This window comes from Pan troglodytes, chromosome 22, assembly GCF_028858775.2.
Source record: "Pan troglodytes isolate AG18354 chromosome 22, NHGRI_mPanTro3-v2.0_pri, whole genome shotgun sequence".
NCBI classification, from domain to species: Eukaryota; Metazoa; Chordata; class Mammalia; order Primates; family Hominidae; genus Pan; species Pan troglodytes.
The window spans coordinates 30,180,691-30,203,650 of NC_072420.2; the positions used below are offsets into that span (position 1 = coordinate 30,180,691).

At 41.3% G+C, this 22,960-nt stretch overlaps 1 protein-coding gene across 8 annotated transcripts in view; it reads left to right on the plus strand.

Moving 5' to 3' along the window:
* The window catches only part of BACH1 (BTB domain and CNC homolog 1), a 451,645-nt gene that overhangs the window by 93,213 nt on the left and 335,472 nt on the right, over positions 1 to 22,960 (plus strand). For 2 of the 8 annotated variants that reach the window (XR_010154588.1, XR_010154587.1), the window contains exon 5: positions 19,915 to 20,017. The exons of the other annotated variants lie outside the window; for them this stretch is intronic. The gene's annotated coding sequence lies outside the window, so the exon portion shown is untranslated. The remainder of the gene's footprint in view (positions 1 to 19,914; positions 20,018 to 22,960) is intronic. 8 annotated transcript variants of the gene reach the window in all.

Here is a 22,960-nt window from a genome sequence, read left to right on the forward strand (position 1 = left end):
TATAAGTGAGAACATGGAGTGTTTGGTTTTCTGTTCCTGTGTTAGTTTGCTGAGGATAATGGCTTCTAGCTCTATTCATGTCCCTGCAAAGGACATGATCTCTTTTCTTTTTATGGTTGCATAGTATTCCATGGTGTATATGTACCACATTTTCTTTATCCAGTCTATCATTGATGGGCATTTGGGTTAATTCTGTGTTTTTGCTGTTGTCAATAGTGCTGTAATGAACATACATATGCATGTATCTTTGTGATAGAATGATTTATATTCCTTTGGATAGATATCTAATAATGGGACTGCTGAGTCACATAGTATTTCTGGTTCTAGGTCTTTGAGGAATTGTCACACTGCCTTCCACAATGGTTGAACTAATTTACATTCCCACCAACAGTGTAAAAGCATTCCTATTTCTCCACAGCTTCACCAGCACCTGTTGTTTCTTGACTTTGAGAATCGTTATTCTGACTGGTGTGAGATGCTGTCTCATTGTGGTTTTGATTTGCACTTCTCTAGTGATGTTGAACTTTTTTCATTTGTTTGTTGGCTGCATAAATGTCCTCTTTTGAGAAGTGTCTGTTCGTGTCCTTTGCCCGTTTTTTTTTTTTTTTAGTATTTATTGATCATTCTTGGGTGTTTCTCAGAGAGGGGGATGTGGCAGGGTCATAGGATAATAGTGGAGAGAAGGTCAGTAGATAAACACGTGAACAAAGGTCTCTGGTTTTCCTAGGCAGAGGTCCCTGCGGCCTGCCGCAGTGTTTGTGTCCCTGGGTACTTGAGATTAGGGAGTGGTGATGACTCTTAAGGAGCATGCTGCCTTCAAGCATCTGTTTAACAAAGCACATCTTGCACCGCCCTTAATCCATTTAACCCTGAGTTGACACAGCACATGTTTCAGAGAGCACGGGGTTGGGGGTAAGGTTATGGGTTAACAGCATCCCAAGGCAGAAGAATTTTTCTTAGTACAGAACAAAATGGAGTCTCCTATGTCTACTTCTTTCTACACAGACACAGTAACAATCTGATCTCTCTTTCTTTTCCCCACATTTCCCCCTTTTCTTTTCGACAAAACTGCCATCGTCTTCATGGCCCATTCTCGATGGTCGCTGTCTCTTCGGAGCCGTTGGGTACACCTCCCAGATGGGGCTGCTGGGCAGAGGCGCTCCTCACTTCCCAGATGGGGCGGCCGGGTAGAGGTGCTCCTCACATCCCAGATGATGCTTTGCCCAGTTTTTAATTTTTTTTTTTTTTGTAAATTTGTTTAAGTTCCATGTAGATTCTGGATATTAGACCTTTGTCAGATGGTTAGATTGTAAGAATCTTCTCCCATTCTGTAGGTTTTCTGTTTACTCTGACAGTTTTTTTTTCTGTGCAGAAGCTCTTTAGTTTAATTAGATGCCATTTATCAATTTTAGCTTTTGTTGCTATTGCTTTTGACGTTTTCCTCATGAAATATTTGCCTGTGCCTATGTCCTGAATGGTATTGCCTAGATTTTCTTCTAGGGTTTTAATAGGTTGGGGTGTTAAATTTAAGTCTTTAATCCATCTTCAGTTAATTTTTGTATGAGGTATAAGGAATGGGTCCAGTTTCAATTTTCTGCATATGGCTAGCCAGTTTTCCCAGCACCATTTATTAAATGGAGAATCCTTTCTCCATTGCTTGTTTTTGTCAGGTTTTTCGAAGATCAGATGGTTGTAGATGTACAGTCTTACTTCTGAGATCTCTATTCTGTTCCATTGGTCTATGTGTCTGTTTTCATACCAGTACCATGCTGTTTAGGTAATTGTAACCTTGTAGTATAGTTTGAAGTCAGCTAGTGTGATGCCTCCAACTTTGTTCTTTTTGCTTAGAATTATCTTGGTTATACAGGCTCTTTTTTGGTTCCATATGAATTTTAAAGTATTTTTTTTTTCTAATTTTGTGAAGCATGGCAGTGGTAGTTAAATGGGAATAGTACTGAATTTACAAGTTACTTTGGGCAGCGTGACCATTTTTGTGATATTCATTCTTCCTATCCATGAGCATGGAATATTTTTCCACTTGTTTGTGTCCTCTCTGATTTCCTTAGCAGTAGTTTGTAGTTCTCCTTAAATAGGTCCTTCACTTCCCTTGTTAGCTGTATTCCTAGATATTTTATTCTCTTTGTAGCAATTGTGAATGAGAGTTCATTCATGAGTTGGCTCTCTGCTTGTCTATTCTTGGTGTATAGAAATGCTTGTGATTTTTGCACATTGATTTTTTATCCTGAGACTTTGCTGAAGTTGCTTATCAGCCTAAGAAGCTTTTGGGCTGCCCAAGCCCCCTTTTTTTTCCCTCCTTAGTCATAAAGGAAAAAACAATCTAGATTTGGCATCTTCCATAGAAAAGAGGAATAGGTATGTTTGCCTTTCTCACATGGACAGTCGAAGGCGAGTCTTTGTGGGTAGTCCCATCTAAAGTGTCTAGGAAGCTCCCGTGGACATGGTGCTGGCGTACTGAAGTGGGATCTTCTACTGCTGCTTGATTTTCTGACCTTCTGAGAGTGAGATGCTAAAAACTGAAATCTCCAGCATGGTCTGCCACTAGAACCTTCATTCTTGCCCTGCCTGCCCCACAGTGCTTAAAATATTAGAACAATATTGCTATTGCTCAAGAAAGAACCACTTCTGCTAGTGCCAGTGACTCGCTGTTTCTTGAAGGAGTTACAAGCTTTGAAAACATGCAGGAAAATGATGAGGTAGAAACATTCTGATCACCTCAAAACAGTACCTGTTCAGTAGTGAAGCCACAGCTTTTTTTTTTTTGGTTATTAGCTAGGGCAGACTGATATGGACATTCAAGATGCCATTCACTTTATTTGGACAAAGCTGTGTGGACTACAGATTGATTTTCACAATTCCACTCCACCTAATTCATGATGAGAAATTCTAAAGCCAGGTATGGTGGCTCACACCTGTAATCCCAGCACTTTAGGAGGCTGAGGCAGGAGAACCATTTGAGCCCAGGAGTTTGAGACCAGTCTGTGCAATATAGCACGACCTAGACTCTACCAAAAAATCAAAAAATTAGCTGGGTATGGTGGTGTGTGTCTGTAGTCTTAGCTACTTGGGAGGCTGAGGCAGGAGGATCCTTTGAGCCCAGAAGGTTGAGGTTGCAGTGAGCCCTGATCATGCCACTGCGGTCCAGCCTCAGTGACAGAGCAAGACCTCGTCTCAAAAAAAAAAATTTTTTTTTTAAGTAATTAGGGTGTTATTCTTTGCCTGTATAAAGTGTTTTAGCAAGACTTTGGAGGGGGTGCTCTAGGGGGTGTTAACTGGGTACCCTTTAAACAGGAAAGTCCCCATGATGTCACTTCTGGATTAAAAGGTATGCGTATGTAATTGACATTTCTTGAACGTTCATAATTTGCCAAGTACCATGCCCACTGCTTGATAAATATTATCTAACTTAATCTTTATAATGACCCTATGAAGTCAATGTTATATGGTTTCTATTTGCAGATGAGACGCTGGCATAGGAGGGTCAAGTAACCTTCCCAAGGTCATTGAATTAAGGGTAGGAGGCCACATGGTGGGGGTTCTCATGAATGCCTTCTGGCTCCAAGTACATGGCCTTATACAAAAGTCCTCCTCAAACCCAGGTACTTGGAAGATAGAAAGGACTTTCTTTTTTCTTTTCTTTTCTTTTTTTTTTTTTGAGATGGAGTTTCACTCTTATTGCCCAGGCTGGAGTGCAATGGCATGATCTCGGCTCACTACAACACAACCTCTGCCTCCCAGGTTCAAGCAATTCTCTTGCCTCAGCCTCCAGAGTAGCTGGGATTATAGGCATGCACCACCACACCAGGCTAATTTTGTATTTTTAGTGGACATGGAGCTTCTCCGTGGTGGTCAGGCTTGTCTTGAACTCCCGACCTCAGGTGATCCGCCCGTCTCAGCCTCCCAAAGTGCTGGGATTACAGGCATGAGCCACTATGCCTGGCAGAAAGGACTTTCTAGTAACTTTCTATTGTCTTTAATTTTGGAGAAGTGGCTCTTCCTCATTACTATAATTTAAATGCATTTGTTACAGAGCAAGTTTTCTACTCATAGGCTGCCTCTTTTAAGGGAGGCAAAGGGAGCTTGCTTTAATCATCCCATTATGAGACAATTCTTTTGACTTAAAATTTGCTGCAGCCTGTGACCTGGGAAGAGACCATCTAGGCACCACTGTTTATCTTCTACCATCTCATTTCTATTCCAGCCACCCAGGAGTGAAGTGATCTGAATCTCTCAAATGCTAGTTGCTTCTTTTTAATCTTGTCTTCTAGGAAAACAATTTATCCTCCTATTAGCCATATAAATTCCAGTGATCTATCCTTGGAAAAGCCTACTCAAACATAAGAATACTGACTTTGATCTGATAACAACTTCATAAGTATATACTAGGATTCCAATTTAAATTTTGGCTTGTGACTTTTTGAATCAGCTCCTTCCTCCTCTATTTCTTAATTAGTAGACCCATGAGAAATCAAAATGGATGAAAGAAAGGGGAGATATGTACAGTTGCTGAATGATAGGATAACTTAATAGTTCTTCTTGCATTAGGGGCAGAGGAGCTGTGAAAGAGAAGGGCACACTTTCCTTAAATGCCTACTCTGTGTCAGGAACTATATTAGATATAACTAGTTGGTTCCACTTCAGAACACTGCTAGACCTGAACCAGGACCTACTGACTCATAAAAGTTTAGAGTTGGAAAGAATCTCAAAGGTCATTTAGTCCAGCCCTCACCCATTTGGTGAGTCCTCCAACAATATGTTATTTTGTGCTTTCTAGTCCCCTTTTGAACTCTGTATTCCCCACTGCAGCTTATTCCATGGTTAATAATTCTAATTATCAAAAAGTTTTAGCATACATTGTATATAACTCTGTCTCCAGGTAATGTCCACCCAGGATTCCTCTTTCTATCCTCTATATATAGCCCAGACAGTATGATGCCTCCCTGTGGCAATCTTCCAGGTATTGAAAGTTGGACATGAAGTGGCCCACAGGGCTCCTCCAGGCCAAATGTTATCAAGATGAGTTTAGACTTAGGGTTAGTGTGACTTGAGACTCACCAGCCACCTTCAGGGTTCCTGCAGCCCTCCACATCTCATTTTTCCCTGTGGCTCTGGGCTAAGTGTGCATAGTTGAGATCATTCCATAGCCCCTTCCCTCTAAATAAATACTTCTTTAGGCATCAAGATGTATTATTATCCATATATTCACTACCATTTAAGTGTCTAAAAAGTACACATGCTTTATGTATATTAACTTTATCCCACAGAAAATCCTTGGGTGATAGGTGTTAGAACTATATGAAACTGTCATCTTTATAGGTCAGAAATGGTTGAATATTAGCAATTTCAAGTGGCTTAATTATTACAAATCAGATTTGACAGATGAGAAAAATGGAGACTTGGAAATGTTGCATATATCATTCAAGCCCACAAAGCCAGCAAGAGAAGGCTGAGGTGTACACCTGAATCTGTCTAGCTCTAAAGTGGGCTTGTCCTGCTGCACGTGCTGTTTCCATATGCAATATCTTGCAGTTGCATATGCAACATTCAAAGTAAAGACGAAGGGGTCACAGTCTTTTGGAAAGGAAAGAGGAATTTGAGACATTTACATGTTTGCTAAGTAAATCTTTATTCCCCATGATGTGGTTTGGCTCTGGGTCCACACCCAAATCTCATCTCAAATTGTAATCCCCATGTATCAAAGGAGGGACCTGTAATCCTCACGGGTTGAGGGAGGGAGATGACTGGATCATGGGGACAGTTTCCTCCATGCTGTTCTCATAATAGTGAGTGAGTTCTCATGAGATCTGATGGTTTTATAAGTGTTTGGAAGTTCCTCTTTTGTGCTTCTCTCTCCTGCTGCCTTGTGAAGAAGGTGACTGCTTTCCCTTCCACCATGACTGTAAGTTTTCTGAGGCCTCCCCAGCCATGTGGAACTGTGAGTCAATTAAACCTCCTTCTTTAGTAAATTACCCGGTCTCAGGTATTTCTTTATAGTAGTGTGAAAACAGACTAATACACCCCACTTACTATGTGTATGACCTCGAGGAATTTATTGAACCTCCCTGAGAAACAATTAGCTCATCTAAAATTGGGTTATTAATATTTAACTTGTAGTACTTGTGTGAGGATGAAGTAGATTGATATTCTGTCAAGCTGCTGCCCAGTGCTCTTCGGATGCCTGGCATGTCCTGCTCTACATAGAGTTTTAGCTCATTCACTCACTAACTCACCTCTGTCAAAGGTAGCCCAATTTTTTTCTGTAAAGGGCCAGTACTAATAATGTAGGCTTTGTGGGCCAAGAGGAAATTTCCTCAACTCTTTGAGCGTGTGGTCTTTCTGAAAGGCTAATAGTCCTTTTTATGTTTTACTTTTAAAAATGTAAAAACTATTCTTAGCACACAGCCCATACAAAAATAGATGTCTCCAGCAGCTTCCCACTCATCTCTCTCTCTCAATATTCCTTCCTCATTCATCCAGAAAACAGGAGCTATCAGACGGGATGGGCTCCCTCTGCCATGCCTCCCTTCATGCTGCCCACATTCTCTTTCCTGTCTCTGTTTTTAATTTTAATTTTTAATTTTACTGTTTTGGGACAGGGTCTCTTTCTGTCACCCAGGCTGGAGTGCAGTTGTGTGATCTTGGCTCACTGAAGCCTTGACCCCCCGAACTCAAGCGATCCTCCCACCTCAGTGTCCCGAATAGCTGGAATTACAGGTGCCCACCACCACACCTGGCTAATTTGAAAATTTTTGTAGAGATGGGGCCTCACTGTGTTACCCAGGCTGGTCTCAAACTTCTGTGCTTAAGTGATCCTCCCACCTTGGCCTCCCAAGTGCTGGGATTACAGGTGTGAGTCACCACACCTGGCCTCTTTTCATCTCTGGTCACAGTGAAGGAGCTCTCTGGTCTCCTGACCCAGCCAGCCCCTTCAATTGTACATTATGTCCTGTTGCCTCCCACTTATTCAGGAATATTGTTCCATCCATCCTCTCCTATCTCCTTTAAAGCACTAATATTTCTTCACTGGATCTTCCCTATCAACATGCAAACATGCTATGATTTGTCTCATTCTAAAAAATTCCCTTGACTCCGCTTTCTCCTCCACCTGCCACTTCACATTTCTCCCAGCAAAACTCCATGAATGAATTAACTACATAGGCTAACTCCAATTTCACTCTTTCCATTCTTTCTTCACCATTACTCTATCAAGGTCAGTAATGACCTTCAGGTACTCCAGTGAGCAGTTCTCAGTCCCCCAGGACTGACTTTGCCACAGATGGCCACAGGGTCATTCCCTTCTTTCTCGATGAGCCCTTCACTTGCCTTCTGGGGTACCAGGCTGTACTGCCTTTCCTCCTTAGTCGCTGCTGATTCCTTCTCAGCTTCATGGTCTCTTGATTTTGGAGTCCCAAGGATTAGTCCTTGCATGTCTTCTATTTTTTTAAATCTACATTCACTCTCATAGTGATTTTGTACAACCTCATGACTTTAAGGACCATCCATATGTTGATGATTCCTATATGTATATCTCCAGCCTGACCTGTTTCCTGAACTCCAGATTTATATACCTGACTGTCCATTCAACATCTCCCTATTAGGCATGTCAAACTTAGCATGGCCATAACTCAGCTCCTTATATTCTATTTCACCACCAACAAAATTGGCTCCTCTCACAATCTTTCTCATCTCTGAAAATCACAACTCTATTCTTCCAATTACTCAGGCTAAAACCCTGGCTTTACTCTTTTTAAAAATTATTAAAATCAACTTTATGACATATATGTCCAGTAAACTGTAACATTTAAAGTGTACAACTCAATGAGTTTGGGTATACACCCATAATGCCATTGCCACAATTAATTTACAGAACATTTCTATCTCCCTTTGTCACCCATTCCTCCCTTCAAGTCTGTCCCCAAGAGACCACTGATTTACTTTTCATCATGGCTAGTTTACATTTTCCGGAATTTTATATAGATGGAGTTATACAGTAGGTACTCTCATTATGTCTCTTTTACTTAGAGTGAATATTTTGATATTTATTCATGTTGTGTGAAATGGTAGTTTGCTTCTTTGTGTTGTGATTAACATTTCGTTATATAGACACACCACGATTTGCTTATGCATTCTTCATGTGATGAACGTTTGACTTGCTCCCAGTTTTTGGCTATTATGATTAAAGTTGCCACGAACATTCCATAGTGGTCTTTGTGTAGATATTTGATTTCATTTTTCTTGAGTAAATCACCTAAGAGTGGCATGTTTGGGTGGGTAGGTGCATTGTGTAGCTTCTTAAGAAACTGCCAAATAATTTTCCAAGGTGGCTGTACCATCTTGCATTTCCACGAACAGTGGATTATAGTTCCAGTTCCTCCACATTCTCACTTGACTATATCTTTGCTCTCTTTTTCTCATGTCCAGCATCCCATTCATTAGCAAGTTCTGTTGCCCAAACCTTCAAAATATACCTAGAATCTTATCCCTTTTCATCCTTTTACTGTGACCATTTGGGTCTGAGACAGTCTCATCTCTCATTGGATTTTTTGCAATAGCTTCATGCTTGTACCCTTGTTTTCTTCAGTGTTCTAACACAGCAGTTGAAATAAACCTGTTGAAATATAAGCAGCTTCTATCATTCCACTGTTTTATTTTGTTTGAGACAAAGTCTTGCTCTTTCACCCAGGCTGTCATAACCATAGTTCACTGCAGCCTTGAACTCCTGGGCTCAAGTGATTCTCCTGCCTTGGCCTCCCAAGTACCTAGGATTACAAGCACATGCCACCACACCCAGTTAATTTTTAAGTTTTTGTTGTAGAGAGGTGAGTCTTGCTATGTTGCCCAGGCTGTTCGTGAATTCCTGGCTTCGAGGGATCCTCTTGCCTCAGCCTCACTCCACTGTTTATAACTCTCAGTGCCTTCCCATCTCAGAGCTAATGCCAAGACATCCCAGTGCATATCTGGCCATCCCTCGCACTCTTTACCTTTCCACCCTCCTACTTCTCTTCCCCTCTTTTCTTTCTCTCTATGCTGTTCTTTGAACACACAAGTATGCTCCTATCTCAGGGCCTTTGCTGATGCTGTTCTAAGGCTCCCTTCTTTCCCAGATATATGTACATGACTTGCATTCTCATTTCCTTCAGAACTTTACTCCAATGACACTTTTCCTATGAAGCTTTCTGTGATTCTTCCATTTAAAATTGCACCCTCCCCACACTCTTTGTTTCATTTCCCTACTTTATTTTTTGTCATTACACTTATCACCATTTGGTATTCAATATATATTTGTTGATCATCTACTATGTGCTAAGGATCATTCTAGGTCCCAGGGATGAAAATTAAATGGAACAGTCAAAAATCTCCATCATGATAGAATTTGCACATATATTACTAATTTATCTTGCTTCTCAATTGTTTCCCATTCACTAGAATAAAAGTGTTGTGATAACAGGGATGCTGTTGGTTTTGTTCAGTGCTGCATTGCTAGTGCCTAGAATGCCTGGCAAATAGTAGGCTCTTAACAAACACCAAGCTGTTGTCTCTTTTTTTTTTCCTTTTTTTTTTTCCAAATAAAAAAAAGCAATCCTTGCTCCAAGTGTGGAATAGATTGCTGCAGTGTCATACTTTAGACCTTGAGGGAATCTGCAGCCTGTGAAAACTGAAGACACAATTGAATTGCTAATTAAACATTGGAACCAGTTCAATTCTATGATCCTCTAAGGAAAGGATTTTAAGTGGTGAAGTAGTATTAATCTCACTTTCCAGACTACTTATCAGGGCAGAGCAAAGTTCTCCTTAGCCCCTTCCAAGACCTTTAGACCAGCCTGAGAGCTGAGTGATGAGGCTGGCTGCTCCACCAATTGCCCCTTCCTTAGGGGACATGTCTTTTAACACTTCTTTCTAGACGAGTGCTTCCTGAAGTATAGTCTCTTGACTACCTGCATTAGCATTGATCAACTTAACCACTGAATGAGAATCTCTGGAGGTAGGCTTCTAAAAATCTTCATTTTTTACAAACTCTGGAGGTAGTTGGTTAGAATTTGAAGCTTGCAATTATTTGTTTTAAAATCTGAGTTAGTGCATCTGGATCCAGGAGGATTAAATTACTGTACTTGATGGCAGTATGGCAGGAAGCATCCGGGGGTAAATTACAATGTCCAGGAGAGGATTAGAAGCTTTCATTAAAGCTCAACGTTAGTATTTTTTTGGCTATGCCCTCGTTACAAGTTGAATTTTGTATTCCCCCCAAATGAAGTTCCAACTCACAGCGCCTCAGAATGTGACCTTAATTGGAAATAGGGACATTGCAGATGTGATTTGTTAAGACAAGGTCACACAGAAGTAGAATGGGCCCTAATCGGACTGGTGTCCTCATGAAAAGATCTCCATGTGAAGAGACACAGGGAGAATGTTATGTGAAAATAAGGGATTGGAGGGAGGCATCTGTAAGCCAGGGAACACCAAAAATTGACAGCAAATCCCCAGAAGTTAGGAAGAGGCAAGGGTTTTCTCTACAGATTTCAGAGGGAGCGTGGTCCTGCTGACACCTTGATTTTGGACTTCTAGCCTCCAGAACCGTGAACATTTCTGAACAACACATTTGAAAAATACATTTCTGTTGTCTTAAGTCACCAATTTTGTGGTACTTTGTTATGGCAGCCCCAGGAAACTCACAGGAAACCTTTATGTTTCACTAACAGCTACAATGATATTGTTGAGATGGGACTGTAGATGAAAGAACAAGCAGGAGTGATAACTTCAGGGATTTTTAGAACTCAGGAAATTTTAAATGGAGGCTTGAGATTTCCCTAAAGGATAGACAGATAGACCAATGGACGACTGGGAAACCGAGAAAAATGTCAACACCTACATGAAAGCTGATGTATGATGTAAGTGGCATTGTTAAATCAGTGAGAAAGCAATGGATTAGACAACATGTAGGAGTGGGAAAATTGGCTATCCACATGCAAAAATAAAACTAGAGCTCATATAATAATAAGAGTAATCCCTTCCACTGCACTCAGTAGGTGCTGTTCTAAAAGGTTTTATATATTCTAATTGCAACTTTACTCTTACCTATGAGTAATACTATATATTCTAATTGCAACTTTACTCATACCTATGAGTAGGTACCCATTTACAGATTAAGAAACTGGAGTTCGTGGAAGTTAAATGACAGGTTAAAAAGTGGCAGAGCTGAGAAGTGAACCCAGGTAGTCTGCCTCCGGACTCCATGCTCTCAATCACGATGCCATGCTGCTTTGCATCTCCTAGGGATGTGAACTCAAGGTTCGTTCAACACCTGACTGTGAAAATAGAAACTAAAAATTTAGAAGCAAATAAAGGATAATATCTTCAAGACTTTAGGGTAGGGAATAAAGAAAACAGAAAACATACAAATTATAGAGATAAATATTGACAACACAAACTACATAAAACATTTTTGTTCATCAAAAGGTATTAAGAAAGAAAAATAGATATTTGCAGCATGTATAATCAATAGAAGATTAATATCCAGTTTATATAAGAAATTCTCTACATCAATAAGAAAAGCACAACAAACAACATTATCAAAAAATGGTCCCCCCCCCAAAAGAAGAACATGGAATCTCACAGAAATAATAAATTACAAATACTGATTTGAAGAGATTATTAACTCCACTAGTAATGTGGATAATGGTAAAAGAAATCACTGTGAGATATAATTTGACACTCATCATATTGGCAGAAAATTTAAAGTCTGACAATACCAAATGGTTACAAGGATATAAGGCAATAACAATTCCTATGCACAGCAAGGGGGAATTTAGATTTGTGTAGCCACTTTGGAGATCAATTTTACAATATTTAGTAAAGTTGGAAATTAATTTCCTCTGTGACTCAGCAGCCTTTACTCTAGAAATATGCCCTAGGACATCTTGCCCATATTCCCAGGGAGACAGAGCCAAATGGTTTATTGTAGCAAACACTTAGAAACAGCTTCAGTAGCCATCAACAGAAATGTGGATTAACTCATGGTGGAGTGTTCATATGATAGATACTATGTAATACTGAAAATTAATGAACTAGAGCCAAATACATTCATGAAAGAACCTCATAAACATAATGTTGCTTGAAAAAGCAAATTGAATAAAAATATATAAAAATTTAAAACATACAAATAAGACTAAAAGTTAAAAAATAAAAGAAGAACATATAAAGGTAAAAAATATACAATACAAATACATGCACCTACTATGTACCCACTGATATGGTTTGGCTGTGTCCCCACCTAAATCTCATCTTGAATTGTAGTTCCTGTAATCCCCATGTGTCATGGGAGGGACCTGGTGGGAAGTAATCAAATCATGGGGGTGGTTAGCCCCATGCTGTTGTCCTCATGATAGTGAGTTCTCATGAGATCTGATGGTTTTATAAGGGGCTTTTCCCCCTTTTGCTTGGTGCTTCTCCTTGCTGCCACCATGTGAAGAAGGACGTGTTTGCTTCCCCTTCTGCCGTGATTGTAAGTTTCCTGAGGCATCCCCAGACATGCTGAACTGTGAGTCAATTAAACCTCTTTCCTTTATAAATTACCCAGTCTCAGGTATGTCTTTATTAGCAGCATGAGAAGGGACTAATACAGTAAATTGGTACCAGGTAGTGGGATGCTGCTGTAAAGTGCCTGAAAATGTGGAAGTAACCTTGGAACTGGGTAACAGGCAGAGGTTGTGAAACAGGACAGTTCCCTGACCTCCTTCACAGGACATGTGACAAGGGTGTGGCTCTCTGTTCAGCCACTGTGAGGGAGGGGGAGCACACAGAGGGGCAGAGGCAGGAACTAGGGTGAGCACTTTTGGGCTCTAGCCCTGTGGCAGTGTCTAGGGGTGGTTGTCTGTGACTCCCAAAGACCAGTGGACACATGTTACAGTGTACTCTTTTAGCCTTGCTCTCCACCAATAGCTTAAGTGTTAACCAGCTCGGTGGACTCTATGCCTTTTTGCAAGGGAAGAGGGCCAGTGTGATAGCCTTCTGGATCCTGAGCTCTTGTCTAGCATCCTGGAAGAATTGGGTCACACACAGACTTGAAGGATGAATGTGGGGGTTTTATTGAGTGGTAGAGGTGGCTCTCAGTGGGATGTATGGGGAGCTGGACAGGGGATAGAGTAGGAAGATGATGTTCCCCTGGAGTATGGCTGTCCAGTTGCCAATCTCGTCTCTGACCATACCCAGCTGAACTCCTCTTGATGTTCAGATATTCCTTCTCTTCTCTCCTTCTCTGCTGTGCTATTCTGCCACTCTTCTGCTCCTCTGTTCATCTGGTCATGGAGTCTGGGGTTTGGGATTTATATGGGTACAGAATATGGGGATGTGGTGAGCCAAAAGGCAACTTTTTGAGCATGAAAACAGAAATACCTGTTCTCACTTAGGGCTGTGGGTATCAAGGCTTGAGGGTGGGAACTGCTCTCTTCTATCCAGTAGTTTCCTGTCTCCTGTCCCTGTCATTTGGAACAGTTTGGAGGTCTCAGAAGAAGATAGGAAAATGTGGGAAAGTTTGGAACTTCCTAGAGATTTGTTGAATGGCTTTGACCAAAATGCTGATGGTGATATGGATAATAAAGTCAAGGCTGAGATGGTCTCAGGTGGAGATGAGGAACTTGTTGGGAACTGGAGTAAAGGTCACACTTGCTGTGCAAAGAGACTGGTGGCATTTTCCCCCTGTCCTAGAGATCTGTGGAACTTTGAATTTGAGAGAGATGGTTTAGGGTATCTGGCAGAAGAAATTTCTAAGTGGCAAAGTGTTTAAGGGTAAGCAGAGCATAAAAGTTTAGAAAATTTGTAGCCTGACAATGTGATAGAAAATAAAACCTCATTTTCTGGGGAGAAATTCAAGATGGCTACAGAAATTTGCGTAAGTAACAAGAAGCCAAATGTTAATCACCAGCACAATGGGGAAAATGTCTCCAAGGCATGTCAGAGACCTTTATGGCAGACCCTCCCATCACAGTCCCAGAGGCCTAGGAGGGAAAAATGGTTTCCTGGGCCCTGTCCAGGGCTCCACTGCTCTATACAGCCAGCCTGCCTGCTTTCCTTCTTTCTTTCTTTTTCTTTCTTTTCTTTTTTTCTTCTTTTCTTTTCTTTTTTTCTTTCTTTCTTTCTTTCTTTCTTTCTTTCTTTCTTTCTTTCTTTCTTCTTCCTTCCTTCCTTCCTTTTCTTTCTCTCTCTCTCTTCTTTCTTTCTCCCTCTCCCTTTCTCTTTCTTTCCTTTTCTTTTTTGAGACAGGGTCTTGCTCTGTTGCCCAGGCACAATCACAGTGGCACAATCACAGCTCACTGATCCTTGACCTCCTTGGCCCAAGCAATACGCTTCTTTCAGCCTCCTGAGTATCTGGGACCACTGGTGGGAGCCACCATGCCTGGCTTTCAAAAATTTTTTGTAGAGATGGGGTCTCCCTATGTTGGCCAGGCTGGTCTCAAATTCCTGAAATCAAGCAATCTTCCTGCCTCAGCCTCCCAAAGTGCTGGAATTCAGGTGTGAGCCACCACTCCTGGCCCTGGGGATTACGTTTCAACATGACATTTGGAGGAGACAGACATCCAAACCATATCACTAGTTGATAGGTACATAGGTACTTATATTATTCTTCATTTCCTTTTCTATGTCTCAAATATTGCAAAATAAATTTTTATAAAGAAAAGAGATTGGGAGCCACTCGGGTGGAGAAAGTGAATCATTTGAATGTCAAATATGGGGACTATAGGTCAGAAGGGGCTGGAAGTGCCATAGTGTTTGTTCCTTCTGACTTCACTTCTCTTTTCCTATTCCAGAATAATGTTGGGAAAGAAAAAGTGTTATAAGAATCTCTTCCTTTTCTTCTGAGATCTAGGATCCTTACAGTTCTCTCCTACAGTTTGCTCTCCTTCTTGGTTTGGATAGGCTACTGTTAGGGCAGTCAAGTTCAGGGTGAGTACTTGTTTTTGTAAAGTCACTGTGGTTTCTTATCTTTTGTGTTTTCCAAGCTGTTTTTGATTTAATATTTTCTAGTGCTCCTTTTATGCACATGTTTAGTGTACAAATTCTCTCAGAAATAAAGTGTGACTGATATACAGCTAATATTCCTCCACACAAACAAAAGGTCTTCTAGACAAGCAACAAATAAGAATCAATGTGCTTGGTGTCCAGAATGGCTTACAGCATATCTCTCTCTTTGGTCAGCTGAAAAGAGGGAGGTGGTTTTAACTCAAGTTAATAAACAGTCCTGCTATTCCTTATGCTCTAACATACACCTATGTCAACAGAAAATATGTTGGTTGTGTATGTTTTCACTTAATACTTTGCTGCAGTGAGTTTTGCCTAAATGTCTTATTATGGTGGCTAGAGTTCTGAGTATAGAATATTACTCTTTTTGTGTTATTTCAATGATACTGTCCTCTTACCAGTATTGTAGGACCAACAGGTTTGTATGTCCACTGTGCAGTAACATACCAATTACATGAAGACAACAGTGTTTGCAGCAGAGAAAGAGTCTAATGATTGCAGGGAACTAAGTAAGGAGATGGGAGGAGACCCTCATATCCATCTCCCCGAGGAGTCCTGGGTGGGGGCTTTTAAGGGGATCATGAAGTATGAAGGGCTGGAATATTGGGGCCATTAATTGGTCAGTGTATGAGATATGAAACCATCAAGATGTAGAAACTCAGAATCACATAGGCCTCAGAATCACATAGGCTTCTTCAGGGAGTCAGCATCTTGTGGGGCCCTTCAGACCAGCTGACATCAGTAGTTTCATTGATATACAGGACCTGAAAGAATATCTCAGATGGAAAACTCAACATCTTATAATGTTCACGTTGTTATCTATAGAGCAGGTAAGGGGAACTATAATCTTGTAATGGGTTGTAACCACCCAATGGGTTTACCTTGCCCACTGCCTAGACAGAGCCAATTTATTCAGAGGAATTGCAAGGAAGAAAGAGTAATTCATGCAGAGCTGGCTGTACAGGAGAGCAGAGTTTTATTATTACTCAAATCAGTCTCCCTGAGCATTCGGGGATTGGAGATTTTAAAGATAATTTGATGGGTAGGGGCTTGGGAAGTGGCGAATGTGGATTGGTCAGGTTGGAGATGGAATCATAGGGGGTCGAAGTGAAGTTTTTTTGCTGCCTTTGTTCCTGGGTGGGATGGCAGAACTGGTTGAGCCAGATTACTGGTCTGGGTGGTGTTACCTGATCCATCCACTGCAGGGTCTGCAAAATGTCTCAAGCATTGATTTTAGGTTTTACAATAGTGATGCTGTCCCTAGGAGCAATTTGGGGAGGTTCAGACTCTTGGAGCCAGAGGCTCCATGACCCCTCAACCTTAATTTCTAATCTTGTAGCTAATTTGTTAGTCCTGCCAAGGCAGACTGGTCTCCAGGCAAGAAAGGGATCTTTTTGTAAAAGGGCTGTTATCAATTTTGTTTCAGAGTCCAACCATGAACTGAATTCCTTCCCAAAGTTAGTTTGGCCTATGCCCAGGAATGAACAAGGACAGCTAAATGGTTAGAAGCAAGATGGAGTTGGTTAGGTCTGATCTCTTTCCCTGTTACAATTTCCTCAGTTGTAAGTTTTGCAAAGGCAGTTTCAGGGTCTATGTGATTCTGAGGCAGTCATCACCAAACAACCAGGAGGAAGCAGGTCAGAGAGCAGCTGGCCTAGTGATGCACGCTGAGCCTGCTGTGAGCCTGGTTTAGTTTCCTTGCTCTTCCTCCGTTCTTCCCTGATTAATTTTATAAAGTATATAGGGATGATTTTTACCAGCATCCTGTGTATCAGACTCATTAATTCATGAAGAAGGACCAAGGTGGGGGTTTGGGGGGAAGGCAAAGGAGCCTATCACTCTTTTGTTTATGATAAAACCTAGAAAACTCGTGCAAAAACTGAAAGTTTGCCTTCTCATCCCTGAAAATCTCTTTTTTATAGAAATCATTATTTTAGTTATAGTGACAGAGTAATGCTTTCTCAGGAATTTAGTATTTTTCATTGTTGTAGATTTTTTGGGTTGTTTTTGTCAGTTGTCGGTTAGTGAAATCTGATACCTCTATTGAAATTGAATTTGGAAGCTGAAGAATGGAAAGATTTTTAATAATATTCTTAAAAATAAAAAGCTTTTTAAAGTGGCAATAAGGCTGGGTGCAGTGGCTCACACCTGCAATCCCAGCATTTTGGGAGACCAAGGTGGGCTGATCACTTGAGGTCAGGAGTTCAAGACCAGCGTGGCCAACATGGTGAAACTACATCTCTAGTAAAAATACAAAACTTAGCTGGGCATGGTGGCACATACTTGTAATCCCAGCTACTCCAGAGGCTGAGGTAGGAGAATTGCTCAGACCCTGGGAGGCAGAGGTTGCAGTGAGCCGAGATAATGCCATTGCGCTCCAGCCTGGGTGACAGAGTGAGACTGTCTCAAAAAAAAAAAAAAAAAAAAAAAAAAAAAGAGTGGGAATAGTAGTGAAGTATTACCTGGATATGCTAGGATTTCGATCAAGGGAAAAAGTTTCCCCCAGGGACAGTTCTCTATAAAGGTCTTGCTTAGGATGTGGTGTGGGTTGGGGGAGTTGGCCCTGGAGTCCTATTTACTGTGCATTAAAAAAATACATCAGGCACAATTCAAAGCCTTTGTCTGGTCATCAAAATCCTGTGATGCTGGAATGATGCATTTTATCACCTTGTTCTCAATCTTCTAACAGAATCCAAACACTTGACCAGCTATATGATGAATTTCTTCAGTAAACAATTTGCACCTTGCAGTCATCTGAAACAGAAGAATTTTTCTACATAATTATTTACTCCTTAAAATCATATTTATTTTCCTGAATCACTTGCATTTGCTTACTTAGCCAAGAAATGGTGAACAAGTCCTAGTTAGATTCTAAAATGCAGTCTGTACAAATAGATATGTCGGTCTTGTTCATGCTGTATATTAATATGTAAAACAATGCCTTCCACATAATAGATGCCATTAACCACCAAAAGAAAAAAATGAATGAATGAATGTGTTCTACATATTTATTCTCCTACAATTTCGGGATGCTGTTTTTTCTATTAATGTAACTCCAGCTAGTGGGAGATATGAAGAGCCTAGGAAATAGAAAAGAAGGAAACAGCTGGAACTCACAGGCAGGTCAGGGGACTCTAATCATCTTTCATTTTATACACACAAGATTAAAGAGTCCCTCTGAGTTTTGATTAAGGATGCACAGTTATAAGATTAAATACCAGTGAGCCAAATTAGAAAAGCTTTAACTCCAGTCTCAGGATTCATCAAAACTCTTCCTGCTACCCCCTCCCTCACATTAAGCCGTCTTTACAACATGGGATTAGAGCAAACTATTTAAGACTTCATGTCCCCAGGCTCTTTGTCACCTTTGCTGTACAGCTGTCCTCATTCTGATCACAAACAATTCTCTCATCAAGAATCAAAGCTCATTTCCCCTTGAAATTTCTGTTTATATCCATGACTGAATTCATTCCAGCACCTCTACACATATTTATTTATTTTGGCGACCTGCAGGGTCCTATATCAGGTACAACATGCACTCTTGTCTTATGCATTGTCATGAAACATATTAAAACTTAGTATGCTTGTCTGTTTTAGAAAAGACCTCTTTAATCATTCCAGTAATTATGCAAACACTCCCACAGGGCCAACAATAAACATGTCCTTCCCTTCCTGAGAAGCCTTCTGACTGTCTCCTTGGAAGCCACACCAAAGGGATTGGACAGAACGTGCAATTAATAACTCAAATGAGGAGAGGTTAATGTGGTCATCAGGCATCTGAGAAATAAAAGTGTCATTGCTTTATTAAAAGCTGTAATTCAGGTACAAGCTTACATAGTAATGATAAGACAATTTTAAATAAATAAATGAAAGGACCAGAAGAAAAAAAATATGTTGATCTTAACTCTAGATGAGATTTTAGATTCTGCAAACATATTTTCTTGGTTGATAAAGAATGAGATCCATTGACCTTTAAATGTATTATTTGTTGCAAGAAAATGTAGAAGTCCAAGGAAACTCTACAGGGACTTTGCTACTTGAGGTTTGATAACCTGTCCATGAGTTTCCTAAGTACAGTGAATTTTTGAGGGTCCGTTTTCATGTGGCCTCAGGAGATCAAATTTAATCATTTAGGTTTTCCTTTCTCCTACTTGGGAGGGGTGTAGGGGCTTGAGAAGCTCAGGGCTATTTAAAAAGACCTACATGGGCCAGACGTGGTGGCTCATGCCTGTAATCTCAGCACTTTGGGAGGATGAGTGGGGAGGATCACTTGAGCCCAGGAGTTTGAGACCAATCTAGGCAATATAGGGAGACCACTGTCTGTATATATACATATACATATACATATATATATATATATATAAATTAGCCATATGTGGTGTCACACACCTGTCATCCAAGCTACTCAGGAGGCTGAGGCTGGAGGATCTCTTGAGCCCAGGAATTTGAGGCTTCATTGAACCTTGATCAAGCCACTGCCCCAGCCTGGGCAACAGAACAAGACCCTGTCTCAATAAAGTAAAATAAAATGGCCTATACTATCTTTTTGTTGTTGTTGTTGCCTCACTTAGTATCAAAGAAGATTAAGAGAAATGTAAAGAGCTAGACTTTGAGCTCCTATGTAATAAGGTCCAGGTATATGAAAGAGAATAATGATGAGGCCCTGATGTACATCCCATAACGTGAGAAATGACAGTTAGAAGAACAGGGGGACTCTGTTTAGTGGTAACATGAACTCTTTAAGGAAGCTGGGACAAGGGAGAGCCTTCAATTTCTCATACACAGAAGCCAATATGGGCTGTTTATGGTTGAATGAGGAGGAGGATGGTTTGGGTTCCTTGACCTATGTCACTGAGGTACAATCTTTATTTCAAACCCTCCCAGGCCACGATGAAAAGACTCCTGGAAAACCATGAGGTGGCCCTCCCAAACCCTAAGATTGGAATGTGGTTTTCCTAGGGAAAGAAGACTCATGAGCTGTCTGGAGGTGAGCATTGGTGGGGAAGGTCTTTAGGAGCAAGAAGAAAACCGTGGGCTTTATCCTTTAGGCCACGGAGTCATTGGAGAATTTTGGACAGAGGAACAATGAGATAGAAGTAATGTCTAGAGAATATTAATTTGATAACAGGGTACAAAATAATTTAGGAGATTTCTGGGAAGGGGGCCAGTTCAGAATCTTCTTCCCTCCATAATCTGTACATGAGAACATGAAGTGCTGTTGGTTTATTGAGTGAGCTAAACTGAGCGGGGGTAGAACTAGGGAACGATTTAATTTTTCATCGTCTATTGCATTTAAATGTGGTCTGTTTGATCCCTTTTCCTTATCCCTGAATGAGATCTGAGGAAAATCACATAGCTTTCTTGTCCTTTTGACTTGTTAGACAAGTCCTATTTTGTTAAGAGTCACTGTGTCTGGTATTAAACAGCCCAGTCTAAATAAAAACTTCAGGCTCAGATCCAATTCTGAGCTTCTCACCTTCCCTCAACTCAGGTCTGATCTAGGCTAGGAAAGAGGTGTGGTCTTTTCTTATGCAACTCCTTTCTCCTTTGCTTCTCTTCCCAACTCCTGCTGCTGGCTCCTCCAGAACTGGGAAGCAGGGGTTAGCATGAAAGGGGGAAAGGCATTTTTACTCCGTTCATGATATTTATGGGTTTCTCTTGGCTGGTGATAATATGTGTGCTGGGCCTCCAAATGCTGGCTCATTTGTGGGGTGCAGATGGTCTGTGTGTGCTCCACGTGGGCTCTGCACAGGGTGTCAAGAGATGCAATACCCAGTTGGCCTTTTCCAAGCCTCCGGTGGTACCGTCTAGTGTGCTGCATCCCATCAACATGGCTCAAGCTTGGCTCCCTTCCGGAGTTCACCGAACCCACCAGAAATGCGTGGTTCGTTGCCGTTCCAAATGTGGGCTGCTTCCGGTGCTCCTTTCCTTCCTCCTGCCAGCCTCTCACTGTCTACATTCTCTGGCGGGAGGCAGGCACCAGCCTCTATGTTCATATAAACCCCTAAATTCTAGCTTATCCATGTCATGCTCTCCAGAGAGCAATTCCACCGTATCCTTCTTTAGGGACTTAAGAATTTCTGCAACTGCTTAGCAAGCCCCCAGCTGAGCGTGAGATACTGTTATGGGTTGAACTGTGTTTCCCCAAAATTCATATGTTGAATTCCTAACCCTTAGTACCTCAGCAGGTGACTGTATTTGGAGATACGGTCTGTTAAAAAAAAAGTGATTAAATTAAAATGAGCTTATTAGGGTAGGACCTAATCCATGTGATTGGTACGCCTCTAAGAACAGGATATTGGGTCCCTGGGAAGACCAAGTGAAGACACAGGGAGAAGAGGGATACCTGCCAGGCAAGGAGAGAGGTCTCAGGAGAAACAAACCCCGCTAGTCTCCCGATCTCGGACTTCTAGCTTCCGGAATTGTGAGAAAATACATTTCTGTTGCTTAAACCACCTAGTTTGTGCTATTTTTTTTATGGTATCCCTGGTAAACTGATACAGATACTATTTTCTATTCTGTATGGGCACCCTCATTTCCACAAATTGGGAAGTGTCCGCTGGTTTCTTGATTTCATGCTTCGTGACCCTTATTGTACTCAGCTTGGAGCTTCACCTGAAAATCCGAGACCAGAGGAGACATTCTACTCCATCATTTCTTCTTTTTCTTCCCCCCCACCCCTTTTTTTTTTTTTAAGATGGAGTCTTTCTCTGTCGCCCAGGCTGGAGTGCGGTGGCGCCATCTCGGCTCACTGTAACCTCTGCCTCCCCAGTTCAAGTGATTCTCCTGCCTCAGCCTCTGTAGTAGCTGGGATTACAGGTGCGCACCACCATGCCAGGCTAATTTTTGTATTTTTAGTAGAGACGGGGTTTCACCATGTTGGCCGGGCTGGTCTTGAACTCCTGGCCTCAGGTGATCCGCCCACCTCGGCCCCCCAAAGTGTTGGGATTACAGGCGTGAGCCACTGCACTTGGCTCCATAGTTTCTTTTAACCAGCTTGCATAAAGATGCGAGTGCAAAAACTTGTGATTTACCATGACTGTTGCCATATGTCCTCAGTCTCCTCATTCCAGGACAGCTGCCCCACAAGCCACTGCCAGGGTCTTTCACCAAGTTTGTGCCAGGGCATCCCTCTAAGTTGCTTTCTCCAAAACTGCAGGAGCCTGCTTAACGCTTTTCATGCATGACACAGAATTTCAGGGGAGTTAACACCCTCAGAAGCAACCCTCAACTAAAGTGAGTAATACCTCCACACCCCATCACCTGGTGTGACAGTTCTAAGGAGTGTTCTGCACAGCTTCTCACAGGTTAATCCAGTTCATTAGACACCAATTATTGATGTTTTCTCTTTTTTGTCTCACTGTTTCTATTCCATTCTTCTGTTTTCAACGTTAACTCCTGAATAAACTATTTGCACCAAGACTTCATGTCAGAGTTTGCTTCTTAGGGAACCTAAACTAAAACAAGTTGTGCTTTATAACTTTTGCAGTGAGGTTCGATCAGCGTCTACTTCTGAGTTTTTCTTGGTTCTATGTGTAGTTTGTTGCTCATTGATTTTTGTCCCCGATTTAATCAAACATGTGTATATGATGCAAAGCTAAGTAAGACGTGGCCCCTACTCTCAAAGTGTTTACAGTCTGAGGAGTTTAAACCCATAGAAATGTATTGTCACAGACACTGAAAGATTCTTTGAGATTCTTCTGTAACTCTTGAAATGTGAAGAAGGAAAGAAGACAAGGGCAGTACAGGGTTCTTTGAACAGTGGGATTGTGGGTAATTTGACATTGCCTTCTCCCCTTCAGCTCTGACACTGCAAACACGCAACTCCTGTACATCCCTCTTTCTGCTGTTTTCACCATGTGCTGAATGCCACCAGCCATTCGAATTAACTATTGCATTCCAGCTAGGATCTCTGAGGCAATGTCCTCAT